General features: G+C 43.2%; 1 long non-coding RNA gene across 1 annotated transcript in view; it reads right to left on the bottom strand.

Annotated features, from left to right (window-relative positions):
- Nucleotides 1-12,294, bottom strand: part of LOC142829606 (uncharacterized) — a 104,889-nt gene extending 92,595 nt beyond the window's left edge. Inside the window, exon 1 of the long non-coding RNA XR_016349449.1 lies at nt 12,142-12,294. This is a non-coding gene — a long non-coding RNA (uncharacterized LOC142829606). The remainder of the gene's footprint in view (nt 1-12,141) is intronic.
- Nucleotides 12,295-13,350: the final 1,056 nt, after the last annotated feature.

Here is a 13,350-nt window from a genome sequence, read left to right on the forward strand (position 1 = left end):
TGATATGTCTGGCAAATTGTAAGTCTGCAAAGTGCTGCATCACGGGTTCTGAGGCTGTTTCAGTTGTGATTGAATTTGTGGCTCACTTTCAATTAATACTAATGTCTCATAGACTTCTCAGACTTATGCTGGACTGAAATTACATTGCTCAAAATAAACATATTCAATTAATTACAGGCAGTCCCCGGGTTACATGGATCCGACTTACATCGGATCCCTACTTACAAACGGGGTGAGGCAACCCCGCACTAGCTGCTTCCCCCCAGCAGACCAGGGAGACGCGGAGCGGCTTTTCTCAGCAGACACCTCAGCTTGAGAATAAAGGACTAGGGAAGTGAGGTGTGGGAGAATAAAACTGAGCTCTGGAGAAATGTTTGGCTAGAGTTTCCCCTACAATATGTACCAGTTCCGACTTACATACAAATTCAACTTAAGAACAAACCTACAGTCCCTATCTTCTACGTAACCCGGGGACTGCCTGTACAGTGAATTAGACACTGCTCCCTAGTGGTTTGAGGCCTGCTAACAGGCTGCTAAGGTAGCTACTAGAGATTTTCCCTTTACCTGTTGCTTTTTAGATTCAGGTTTTCTTGCTTGTTTATTTTGAACAGAGATGGATTTTTTTCCCTTGATCGAGAAGGTAGTTATTACTAGATTAAAGAGACTGATATAACACTATTACATGGACTAATAAATGTGCCCTATTGGTAGGGTTGCCAATTTTCTAATTGTAGAAAACCAAACATCTTTGCCCCACCTCTTCTCTATGGGTATGTCTACACTGCATTCCTCTTTTGAGAGAGGAATGCAAATGCAGCTGAGCAAAATTGCAAATGAAGCGCGAATTTAAATTTCCTGTGCTTCATTTGCATAATTGCATCCGGCCACTATTTTGAAATACCCTATTTTGAGATAAAAAAAACCCTTTCTTTCAAAATAATCGCGTCTACACAGCATTTTTTATCGCGAAATAGGGTATTTCAAAATAGCGGCCGGACACGATTATGCAAATGAAGCGCAGGAAATTCAAATCCGTGCTTCATTTGCAATTTTGCTCGGCTGCATTTGCATTCTTCTCTCAATAGACACACTCTATCACTCCATCCCCTTCCCTCTGTTGCTCACTCTCCTTCACCCTCACTCACATGCTCATTTTCACTAGGCTAGGGCAGGGAGTGGGGTGAGAGCAGGCTCTGAGGTAGGGATGAAGAATTTGGGATGTAGGAGGGGGCTCCGGGTTAGCACTGAGGGGCTCAGAGATGGGGCAGCAATTTGGGGCATGAGGGTGGGGTTGGGGTCTAGACAGCTTTGACCTCAGGTAGCCCCAGAATTTACCAGGAACAGAGGAAGTCCATGCAGCTCCCAGGAAGTGGTGGTTTGTCCCAGCTGCTTCTGGGCAAAACGGTAGCCAGGGGGCTCCATGCACCACCACAGGGACACCTCTGCAACTCCCATTGGCTATGGTTCCCAACCAACAGGAGCTGTGGAGCTGGCACTTGGGGCAGCACCTGTGGTGGGACAGCATACCTATGAGCTGAAGGGACGTGCCATTTGCTCCCTTGGAGCCATGTGGAGCCAGACTTGGAGCCTGCCTGCCAGGCTGCAGCCAAACAGACTTCTAAGTGCCCATTCAGTTATGCTGACTAGAGCTGCCAGGGTCCCTGTTTAAAAAACAGGAAACCTGGCAACCCTAAGTGAGGACCCAGAATTACTTTCTGGAGTCTTGATGTACTGCTAAGGGCATACAGCTGTAATAGGACTGGACTTTCAGGGAGGCTTTGCAATGTGGATTCTGCTAGGAGCTTCATTAACACAACTGGAAATAGGATTGTCTAGTAGCACTGCTCAAGTTGTTTTTATAAGAGGTGCAGTATATGCAATTCCCCTTGCAGCCCCCTTGCATTCTGGCAGTTCCCCAGTGCTGGAGGGGAATTGCAAATGATAAGTATGAGGGGTTGGATCACAGAGGTCCCCTTGAGACTGTCACCTGATGGGCTGATCATACCACTGATCCTGCCTGCCTGTTCTCTGGGACACCCCATTACCCTGTCCTGCAGGGCCAGACACTCTGGTCTCCTCCCAGCAAAGGCACAGAATTGGGATAACTCTGTACAGTAACACAGATGCTGATAACAGCTCAGCTCTGGGAGGGCTCAGCTACCGGGACTTGTCATTACTCAGAAGCACAGCTCCACATAGGACCAAAACCCCAAATAAATTTGTCTTAATTTTACACAGAGAAGGCTCATATGTTCGTTCTTTTTATCAATGAAAGAGAAATATGCACAGCTGTTGCTCTTGTCCTCTCTCCAGGTAACAATTATTTATACTGGATTTGATCATAAACAAAAAAGTAGGATTTAAGTGATTGCAAGTGATAAGACAGATCAAAGTAAGTTACTAAGCAAAAATAAAACAAAACACACCAGCTAAGCCTAATACACTAAGACCGCATCTATACTTACTGTACTGGAGATCTATCTTTTAGTGCTTGCTTTAGTGGGTCTACTTAAGACCCACTAAATCAAATGTTGAAGTGACCCCCAATCAGCACTGGTACTCCTTGCAGTCACAAGGATTAAGGGAAGCAGATGGGAGCATTTGCTTCTGTCAGCCTCCCAATGTGAAGACAGCACCAAGCTCAGCTTAAGGTATGTCGATTCCAGCTACATTATTTACGTAGCTGAAGTTGCATACCGTAAGCCAATCTTCTGGGTCTAGTATAGACCTGGCCTAAGAGAAGTTGGTACAAATCATATTTCTCACCCTAATTCTTATTTCATGTGCACTTCTTTACAAGGCAAAGCTCATCTTTTTCTCTGTCTTGGGCCCAGCAATGCTTCTCCACCCCTCTTGTTACAATTCTCTCTTTTTTCCAGGTGTTCCTATGAGTCCTCTTAGAGTGGAGAGGCAGTTTCAAAAGCCAACTGAAGACACCTATTGTTTGCTACCCACCCCTTAAATAGAATTTCCCCAGGGTGGGAAATCTTTGTTCTATCCTCCCCATCCCAATGGAAACATAGCAAAGTCAAGATGGATTCCAATACCAGGTGGCATGATAACCTGTCTTTGTAGGACCAACCACAGTTAGGCTTACAGCAAAAAACAAAACTATTCACAGAACATTGCTTGGAGCACATTCTTAAATACCACAAATGGGCAGGGGTGGCAGGTTTGCAGAAATTTTGGTAGTGCCCAGAATGCTTAGAGCCCATATCCCTCCCCTACTTAAACTTCCACAGACACACTTGCCTATGGCTCTGAGAGGGAGTTTGGGTGGGGGGAGGGTTTCTGGCTGTGGGCTGGAGCAGGAGACAGGGGACAGGAAGGGGCAGGCTCTGGGAGAGAGTCTGGGATGCAGTCATGGTGCTGGCTCTGGCATGAGGGGGGAGGCTCCTGAGTATGAGCTCTGGGTGGACGTGTGGGGGCAGGGCAGAGGCCAGGAAGAGGGTGCATGGGACTACAGTAGGGATCTGCTCTCTCCCATACTCACCATGCCAGCCCCCCAGAATCCTCTGGCTCGCATTGCTCAGGGGAGAGGGCTATGGCAAGTGGGCAAAGCAGGGGCAGGGCTGTGTGAAGCAGGATCAGTGGAGGGTGGTTTCAGTGGGCTCTTTGCCATGGGCACTGGGGTGGGTTGCCATAGGCCTTGCGTTTCCATAGGAATGGCCCTGTTCCTGGTGCCAGAGCACCACGGGCCCATGTAACTCACTGCCTGTGCTCATGGGCACTTGAACACATCACAAAAATCCACTGATAACTGACCAGATGTATCGGAGCATAAGCTTTCATGGGCAAAGACCCACTTCATCAGATGCAATGGAAATTCCAGAGGCAGGTATAAATATACACCAGTGCCCACGGCACAGGACCCACTGAAACCCCCTCTCCACCGCTCCTGTTCCACACAGCCCTGCCCCTGATTTGCCCACTTGCCATAGCCCTCTCCCCTGAGCAATGCGAGCCAGAGGATTATGGGGGGCTGGCATGGTGAGTATGGGAGAGAGCAGATCCCTACTGTAGTCCCATGCACCCTCTTCCTGGCCTCTGTCCTGCCCCCAAACTCCCTCCCAGATATATATACATATATATTTATACCTGCCTCTGGAATATCCACTACATGCATCTGACAAAGTGGGTCTTTGCCCACGAAAGCTTATGCTCCAATATATCTATTAGTCTATAAGGTGCCACAGGATTTCTCGTTGTTCTTGCAGATTCAGACTAACACAGCTAACCCTCTGATACTGATAACTGAGAGGTACTGCACAGAAGCCAAGGAATAAATTGTTATGTCGAGGTTGAGTTACCATCTCAGTTTTGGGAAGGTGTAAAGTTGAGGAAACACATAAATTCTGCACTTCTGTTGCAACTGTCTGAGCTGCCAAACTGTCCTGTGTACTGATAGAAGGCTTCATTGTCAAAGGCTGTCTGTCTGATTTTGGCACTTTTCATGAGTCCTGTGTTTACATCAAAAGAATAGTGAGAAGGTTTATTTATTTAATGGGCTCTTCAAAAACATGGAAATTTAAATAAGCAAGCCTCAGCTCAGAACTGAAAAAAAGGCTGCACTGGAAGAAGTTCTATGTATGGTTTATATATCTTGGCAACTACTTTCATGCCAACACAGCACTGCTAAGTGGTGACTCATTCTTGTCTGGTTTACTTAAGAGTAGGGGGCTAAGAGGAAAAAGAAAATTAACACAGCATAATAATTTATTTTTTATTTTAGAAATAAGAGTCCCAGTGTTTTCTGTTGATTAGTATTAAGCACAAGGCCAAATGAAGAGATCTGATTACAAAATGATTGGGATGAAGTATTGCTAGCTTAGTGAAAATTGTAAGAATATTGCTGCAAAGTGAGCCTTACATTTTATTTTATAAGATGATGACACAGGTATTAGTTTTATTCCCCAAAGACTTCTGCTAAAAAAACCGAAAAGTGCTAGATTAATGTACCTGTCCTTAGAGATTTCCTGAAACAAGACCTAAAGAGGTAGTTTAATGGAACATTTTACTCCTGAACTCCAGGATTTTTTTTATTAACCTTAAAAATATAAGTCAGCTGTTTCCATTTATAAATACTGTATTGAAAACTCATTATGAGAAACTTTTTAACCCATTCTCAAACCACATAGTATCACATTTACCATATCCTGATTGTGTGAAACCTTCGATGTTTATCATTGCATGTTTAATATAGAAATATAGCTCTGGTCAGTGATGTAAACTTAGGGCACCATTGAACCGAGACTTACGGATTGAAGTATTTCTCCTGAACCATTATAGTAGTTATACATGGAAATGGGACTGTGGTCATAAAAGACCTCTATAGTTTTGAAAAACTACATTGCAGCTCTTGGGATAAATAGGACCCTGCAGGTAATGCTCTTCGCAGCCAGCATTCAGCTTCATAATTAGCAAAAATAAGCAGACAGATGCCTCCTGCAACTGACAGTGGCTTGGTTCACGGACAGCACTCAAAGCAGAACATACTCAGATGTATTTTGTGTTTCTTCTAGTTACCTCATTCTTCCTTATCAATGCCTTTTCATCTCCATGTTCTTTCTAGGACCTTAATTCAGAATTGCTCATTAGGCACTTTTTTATGTTGGTGATGCTGATTAACGTCGACAATCCACCCCTCCTCCCCCGGCCACACATACACTCCTTTATATTAATTACTTACAGGGAATGTAAAGGCTCTTATGGAAATTGAATAAGATCCTGAACAATTCCAATAGGTCATTTATATTTAGGCATCATACACTGGGTGATACATTTAAATGTGCTACTATGTGTTATAATTTCTCCTCAAAACACCTTCTCCCACCCTTTTTGTTTTTTAAGAGCTCAGTTCAGATTCTTGGGTATGAAAACTGAAACAAGTCTCTCACTCAATAGCATCTAAAAGTGCCAAAATAATGCAAATTTTAAAACAGACCTTAGGGATTGTGATATTTCAGTTTTTCTTGTATTATTTTAAGAACATGTTATATATTTTTAGTCATTTAAGAGTTTAATATTGCATTTGAATTTCTTTGTTCTGTTTGTTTTTTCAATTTCTGAATGCTTGCAATAATTCTAGCTTCCTTTTGTTTCTCATTAAATAATGATATGTATAATAGGAAATATAAATAAAATCTTATAACAGAGATCTGCTTTCATGCAGAAGGAAAGATCATCTAGAACAGATCACAAAAAGTGAACACCGAGACAGCCAATAACAATTTGAGGTCATGGTACAATGTACTTTATTCTTTGAGTGTATTTCTTTGTGAAACATGTAGGAGTTTTGGTTAAGAAGAAAAGACTACTTTCTGGTATATTTTCTTATAACCTCACTAAAGAGAGAGAGTAAAACAAACACTTGTTTCACTTAGCACCCTTCCTTTGCTCACTCTAAAATGTTATAGTTTTAGCAGATGAGTGTGTAACTCATGTTAATCTATTATACATAGGTACAGAGAAAAGCTAATTTTAAGAGGTTTCCTTGCAATCTTAATGTATAAACTGTGCAGTTTAAAAAACAAAACAAAAAATCATGTAACTGAACTGCACCAACCATTTGCTCTCTCTCCCCTACAGATCTGTTTGTGTCTTTCAGCCTGTAAGAACTCTAAGTTTTTAGACAACCCTTAGTATAATGTGGACCTAATTCTTGTTGAGTCATAAGCTTTGGGCAGTACTATTGTATAAACATTTACATTCTACATGCATATGCACACGTATGTATTATATGCATGATACTTTGTGACAGGTTGTTGCTTTTAGATATTACTCCAATATAAATGTTGATTAATAATAATAATTGGAACTGAAAATTAAGTTGCCCCACATCCACCAAATAGCAGCTGACCTAATCAACATACACAGCCATATCTTTTGTCTAAAACACTCTGCAATGTAAAAGGTTTCTGATCTCCATTCTTCACAGGACTTAGTAGAGTTGCTAGCATGTGAAGGCACCTTTAATTTATTTACAGTGGAGTCAGAGAAAATGACCTGGGCTGTGGGAAGGCCCATCTGTGAGAGAAACGAACGTAAATGGGCTTGGTGAGTCTGCCAATATCCTTCTCTGCAGAGAGGCCCTTGGATTCAGAAGCTTTAGTATTGTGTTTAAATACTTTTCATAAAAGGGAGGGGACAGTGAAGTATGTTTGTAGTTACGTGGTTTCCCCTGCTCCTTTCAAGAATTGAGCTCTACACTTGTACTACGATAGGACCTGAGGTTCAACCCTTGCAAGGGAGCTGCACTCCAGAATCTCAGTACTCGTTCCTAAACAAATGGATGCTTCTCTGAGTCTGCAGTCAGCTTGAAACAAAATTGGAAAGGGGGCAGATATAGTGCCTATCTATAAAAAAGGCAAATAGGAACAACCCAGGAAACTACAGACAGCTTAACATCTGTGCCAGGAAAGATAATAGAACAAATAAGTAAGGAACCTATCTGCAAACATCTAGAAGATAATAAGGTGATAGGTAACAGCCAGCATGGACTTGTAAAGAACAAAACATGTCAAACCAACCTGATAGCTTTCTTTGCTAGGATAACAAGTCTTGTATTTAAGGGGGAAGCAGTAGATGTGGTCTACCTAGATTTTAGTAAAGCATTTGATACAGTCTCAATTAACCTCCTTATAAACAAGCTCAGAAAATACATCCTAGATGGGGCTACTCTAAAGTAGGTGCATAACTGTCTTGATAACCATTCCCAGAGATAGGGTATGTCTACACTACAGAGTTAGTTCGAACTAACGGACGTTAGTTCGAACTTACTTTCATAGGCGCTACACTAGCGCTCTGCTAGTTCGAACTTAATTCGAACTAGCGGAGCGCTTAGTTCGAACTAGGTAATCCTCATTTTACGAGGATTAAGCATAGTTCGAACTAGTTAGTTCGAATTAAGGGGTGTGTAGCCCCTTAATTCGAACTAGTGGGAGGCTAGCCCTCCCCAGCTTTCCCTGGTGGCCACTCTGGCCAACACCAGGGAAACTCTATTGCTCCCCTCCCGGCCCCAGACCCCTTAAAGGGGCACGGGCTGGCTACGATGCCCGTGCCAGGTGCAAGCCTGTCAGCACCCAGCTAGCAGACCCTGCACCTGGCACAGATTGAGCCAGCCACCCGATGCCCCCCAGCCCTCCCCCTCTTCCCGGGACCAGGCTGGCGGCTCCTGGGAGCTTGCCCGGGACCGCAAGAGGCGGGCACCCGCCTGGGCTAGTGCGGACATCGTGGACTTTGTCCACGATCTCCGCACTAGGCACAGGAAAGTGGCCATCTAGGGCAGGAGAGCTGCCAGCCTGGCCACCCAGGAGCAGGCGTGCATGAAAATCAAGGTGGTCCACTGAGACCCCCGACCCTGAGCCCTGAGCTTACAATGGCCGTACTGGGTCAGACCAAAAGGTCCATCTAGCCCAGTAGCCTGTCTGCCAACAGCGGCCAATCCTAGGGACGCTGGAGGGGATGGATCGAAGACAGTGCCCAAGCCATTTGTCTCGTGCCATCCCTCTCCAGCCTTCCACAAACTTTGGCCAGGGACACCACTCCTACCCCCTGGCTAATACCACTCCATGGACCCAACCTCCATGACTTTATCTCACTTCTCTTTAAACTCTGTTCTAGTTCTAGCCTCCACAGCCTCCTGCAGCAAGGAGTTCCACAGGTTGACTCTTTGCTTTGTGAAGAACAACTTTCTGTTACTAGTTTGAAGCCTGCTACCCATTCCTTTCCTTTGGTGTCCTCTAGTCCTTCTATTATGGGAACTAATGAAGAACTGTTCTTGATGCACACTCTCCACCCCACTCATGCTTTTATAGACCTCTATCCTATCCCCCCTCAGTCTCCTCTTTTCTAAACTGAAAAGTCCCAGTCTCTTTAGCCTCTCTTCATATGGGACCTCTTCAAACCTCTGATCATTTTAGTTGCCCTCCCCTGTCCCACCCTCTCTCTTCCCCTCTCCCACCTCCTTTTCCCAGTCTCCCCGAGTTTTGTTCAATAAAGACATTCTATTTTTGACCACACGTGTCCTTTATTTTGTACATCAGGAAGGGGGGCTAGGGAAGGGTAAGTGGAAGGAGGTGAGGGAGGAATGGGGTACGAGCCCCCGATGGGGAGGACTGGGCTGGCTCTGCAGGCTTCTGGGGGTGGAAGCTCTCCTGCAGTCCCCCAATTGCCCCTTCTCCCGAGATAGCAGCCTGCAGCAAGTGCAGCCAGTCTGATGGCCGAGTGCTGTGATGTGCCCAGTGTGGGCACTCAGGGCACTCCAAGACAGGACTGCTTTGCAAGCGGGGCACCCCTGAGAACTGTCTGTCCGGGGTGGGGGTCGGGTCCCTTTAAGCACAGCCCTCGACTAGCCTGAGGCAGCATCTCCACGCTCTAAGTCCTCATCTGATGCCCTGCCGGCACTGCTTCCGGCCATCCTTAACCCCGGTTCAGGGTCCACTTAATGTGGACATGCTAGTTCGAATTAGCAAAACGCTAATTCGAACTAGTTTTTTTGTCTGGATGTGTTAGTTCGAATTAGCTTAGTTAGTTCGAATTAGCGCTGTAGTGTAGACATACCCTAGGAGTCATAGTGCTAAATATGAGTCAATAGTATGACACTGTTGCAAAAAAACCAAACATCATTCTGGGATGTAGTAACAGGAGTGTTATAAGCAAGACATGAGAAGTAATTTTTCCACTCTATTCTGTGCTGATTAGAGCACAACTAGAGAATTTGTGTCCAGTTTTGGGTGCCACATTTCAGGAAGGATGTGGAGAAATTGGAGAAGATCTAGAAAAGAGCAACAAAAATGATTACAGGTCTAGAAAACATGGCCAATGAGGGAAGATTGAAAGAACTGGGTCTGTTTAATTTGGAAAAGAGAAGACTAAGACCCTCTCAGTGATGAAAGCAGCTTTCAGGTACCTAAAAGGTTATTACAAGGAGGAGGGAATAAAATTATTTTCCTTAACCTCTGATTATAGGACAAGAAGCCATGAACTTAAATTGCAACAAGGGAAATTTAGGTGGGATATTAGGAAAAACTTCCTACCTGTGAGGGTAAGCATTGGAATAATTTGCCTTGTAAAATCTCCATAATTGGAGATATTTAAGTGCAGGTTAGACAAATATCTGTCAGGAATGATCTAGATGGTGTTTGGTCCTGCTGTGAGGGCAGGGAACTGGTCTTGACCTCTGAATGTCATTTCCAGTTCTAGTATTCTGGAATTCTCTGATAATAGCTCTAAGGCCTGTGAACTTCTCCATTTCAACTCAGCTGAGGTCTGGGTACCCGTGTGCTTAAAAAACATATACCTTCCCCTCAAAAAATCATCTCCAAGGAATTTTGTGGCAAGGGGTATTTCCAGATATGAACTGTACCTGAGTAGCTCTCTAAAAATAAATATAATGGGATATACAACCCCCATACTGGGCCTGGAAAAGTTAAAAGGCAATACTGGGCCCAGATAGCCCCATCCCTTCAGGACTGCTGAGCATGCTCCAACTGGAGGCACAATTACAAAGAGCTCAGAAGCTAGGCACCATGGTGGTGGACGAGCTGCAGGAGAAATGAACCCTGTTCTGGGAAGCCAGACTGAATGTTGAACCTGAGAGAGAGAGGGACAGAGCAGGTAAACACATAGGCAGTGTCTTTTCCAACCACAATCTCCTTTGAGAGCCAGAAGGTCTGGTAGAACCCTGCTCATTTGGATTCTTTTGTTAAGTGATGTGCTGTAGGGGCCACACCTCAGGGTGTGTCTAAACTACATGGCTCCATCGATGGAGCCATGTAGATTAGGCTGATCGGCAAAGGGAAATGAAGCCTTGATTTAAATAATCGCGGCTTCATTAAAATTTAAATGGCTGCCGCACTGAGCCGACAAACAGCTGATCAGCTGTTTGTCGGCTTAGCGCGCTAGTCTGGACGCTCCCGCGCTGACCTGAAAACCCTTTATCGACCTCCCCGTTATGCCTCATAGGATGAGGTTTACCGGGGAGGTCAATAAAGGGCTTTCGGGTCAGCTAGTCCAGACTAGCACGCTGAGCCGACAAACAGCTAATCAGCTGTTTGTCGGCTCAGTGCAGCAGCCATTTCAATTTAAACTAAGCCGCGATTATTTAAATTGAGGCTTCATTTTCCTTTGCCAAACAAACAAATCTACATGGCTCCGTCAACGAAGCCATGTACTTTAGACATACCCTCAGATTGAAGAAGCACAGAAGTAGGAAGTAGCTCATGGCAGCAGACTCAGATTTTCTGCAGTGAAGACCCTGCCAATGTTGCTTCCCACAAGCCCTGTGCTGGGATCTGGTGAAAAGGGAGGTCCTGGGGCTCCCTGCTATAACTTCCTTAAGTGCAAAGGCCCTGATGTGGTTGCAGGCTAAATCACTCTTGGCTTAAGGTCAGAAAGAAGGCATTTCTACTATCCCCCCAGCAGAGAGAGGGCTGGAGGTTAGGTGCACTAACTGCTAAGCAGCCTGGCCTTCTGAGCCACTGTCTCCCCCCACCAATTATAATATGTTTGCACAGCAGCTGGAAGGGTGCTTCCCAGCACAGTAATAGATAGACATCTAGTAACCCTGCATGAGCCTGCTACAAATTGCAATATAGTAATAGCAGTGCAGTTGGTGGTGCAAGCTAGCTACCCAAGTAGAGCTCCCTGGGAATGCATTCATGGAGGGCAAACCTGACAAGCTAAGTATATATTTAAGAGTTTTTCTGAATTGGGGACTGGATGACAAGCACAATATGCTTCAAAATGGCTGCCCTCTAATATATGCAAAGTGGAAAACTGGCACCCTGGACTTTTTCTGACAAAGTCCCATAGGTCATACTGTTGGTTTCTGCAACAGATGCAAACTATATAAGTGATTTTCAAGGGTAGTTCCAAAGGTGGTTTGTTCCAGTCACCAATCCAGCACAGAGGTCATGAATGCATGAATCACCATGACAAGGTCAGCATTTGGAAACCAAAAAAAGTCGCAACTTTCAAATAGTTTGGAGATTGAAAAAGATACTGCTGAAATCCAGTCTTGTATATACAACCTATGATCTTGAGTCTTTAGTGCTTAAAACTAATTAAAACAAAAGTGAATTAAATTGATCTAATAAACATAGCCTTAAACTAGTAAAATAAAATGACATGCTGGCTGACCTGGTGATGATCATGTAGTTTAAGTGGCATTCAATTTTCTGGAACATCAAGTTATTTCTTAGTCTGATGTTAACAGGAAAATATTTTACAGACTTCTCTCAGCAGGTTACATTGGATTTGATTCCAGTGTCTCCTTGGGCAATAATGCTAATGGAAAAAGAAATGCACATCTATGTTGTTTTAGCTGCTTTAGAATAACAGGGAACTCAAACCTACAGTACACGCTATCATCTCGTCAGCTAGTAAATTAATACATAGGATTTTATGAAACTACTTAATTAATGTTTGTGCAGATGTCTTCCAGGAAAAGGACTTTTGTGTCTGTTTAACCCCTTTGTATAGCAGATGGCTAATACCAGTCATTTCATTTCCACTAGCCACATATTTACATTTTAACACATTTTGCTTTGAGCAATTATTTGGCCTTGTAATCTATCTAGTAAAATTGTCTGAACGTATTTTCTCTTTTGATAAAATTAACTTTCATGCAATGTTCTATTATTTTTACCTATGAAAAAAGAAACATATAACAGGCATGTAGGATTCATTAATTTGTATTTCAATTTAGTTTGTAGAGCTAAAATAAAAACCATCTGCTATTGTAATTTATTTTTATTGTGATTCTGTAATGAACACTAGATTGGTCTAGGTCAGCTGTTGCTTCTGACTAGGGGGGAAAAGAGTTAAAATTAAGATATTGGTCACATTTTTGACAGCCTGTTTTTTTTATTTTAAAGAACGTGACTTCGAGTTAGAATTGTGTGAATAATTAATATTTTTGGTTCAGTAACTGAACTGACATATTGCAGGGGTGAATTGTTTTGGGACAATTCCCAATGAATGTTTTTCAGCTTTTCTGGCAAAATAAAGAATTGAGGAAAATCTGATTGCTGCTCTATGCTCCATTTCACTCGAAGTAAAATTTCCATTTTTGAGATTTTTTTAGTTTTAAAAAAAGTTAAAATAAATTTCAAACAGCAGAAAAGTTGTTTCAAATAAAAAATGAAATATTTTGTTTAAAAAATGTCAAGAATGTCAGTATTGGGGAGGATTAGAATCCTTTTTTCCCCTCAATCAAAACAATTCAGAAAATTTGATATGGATTGGTGAAATGTTGATATGAATTGGTGACAATCTGCATTTGTCAACTAAAAGAAGTTTTCTGAAAAATGTTACCTAACTCTACTTCGGGTTCAGCACATTAAAGTC

This window comes from Pelodiscus sinensis, chromosome 4 (genome assembly GCF_052426305.1).
Source record: "Pelodiscus sinensis isolate ZL-2025 chromosome 4, ASM5242630v1, whole genome shotgun sequence".
Classification (NCBI taxonomy): Eukaryota; Metazoa; Chordata; order Testudines; family Trionychidae; genus Pelodiscus; species Pelodiscus sinensis.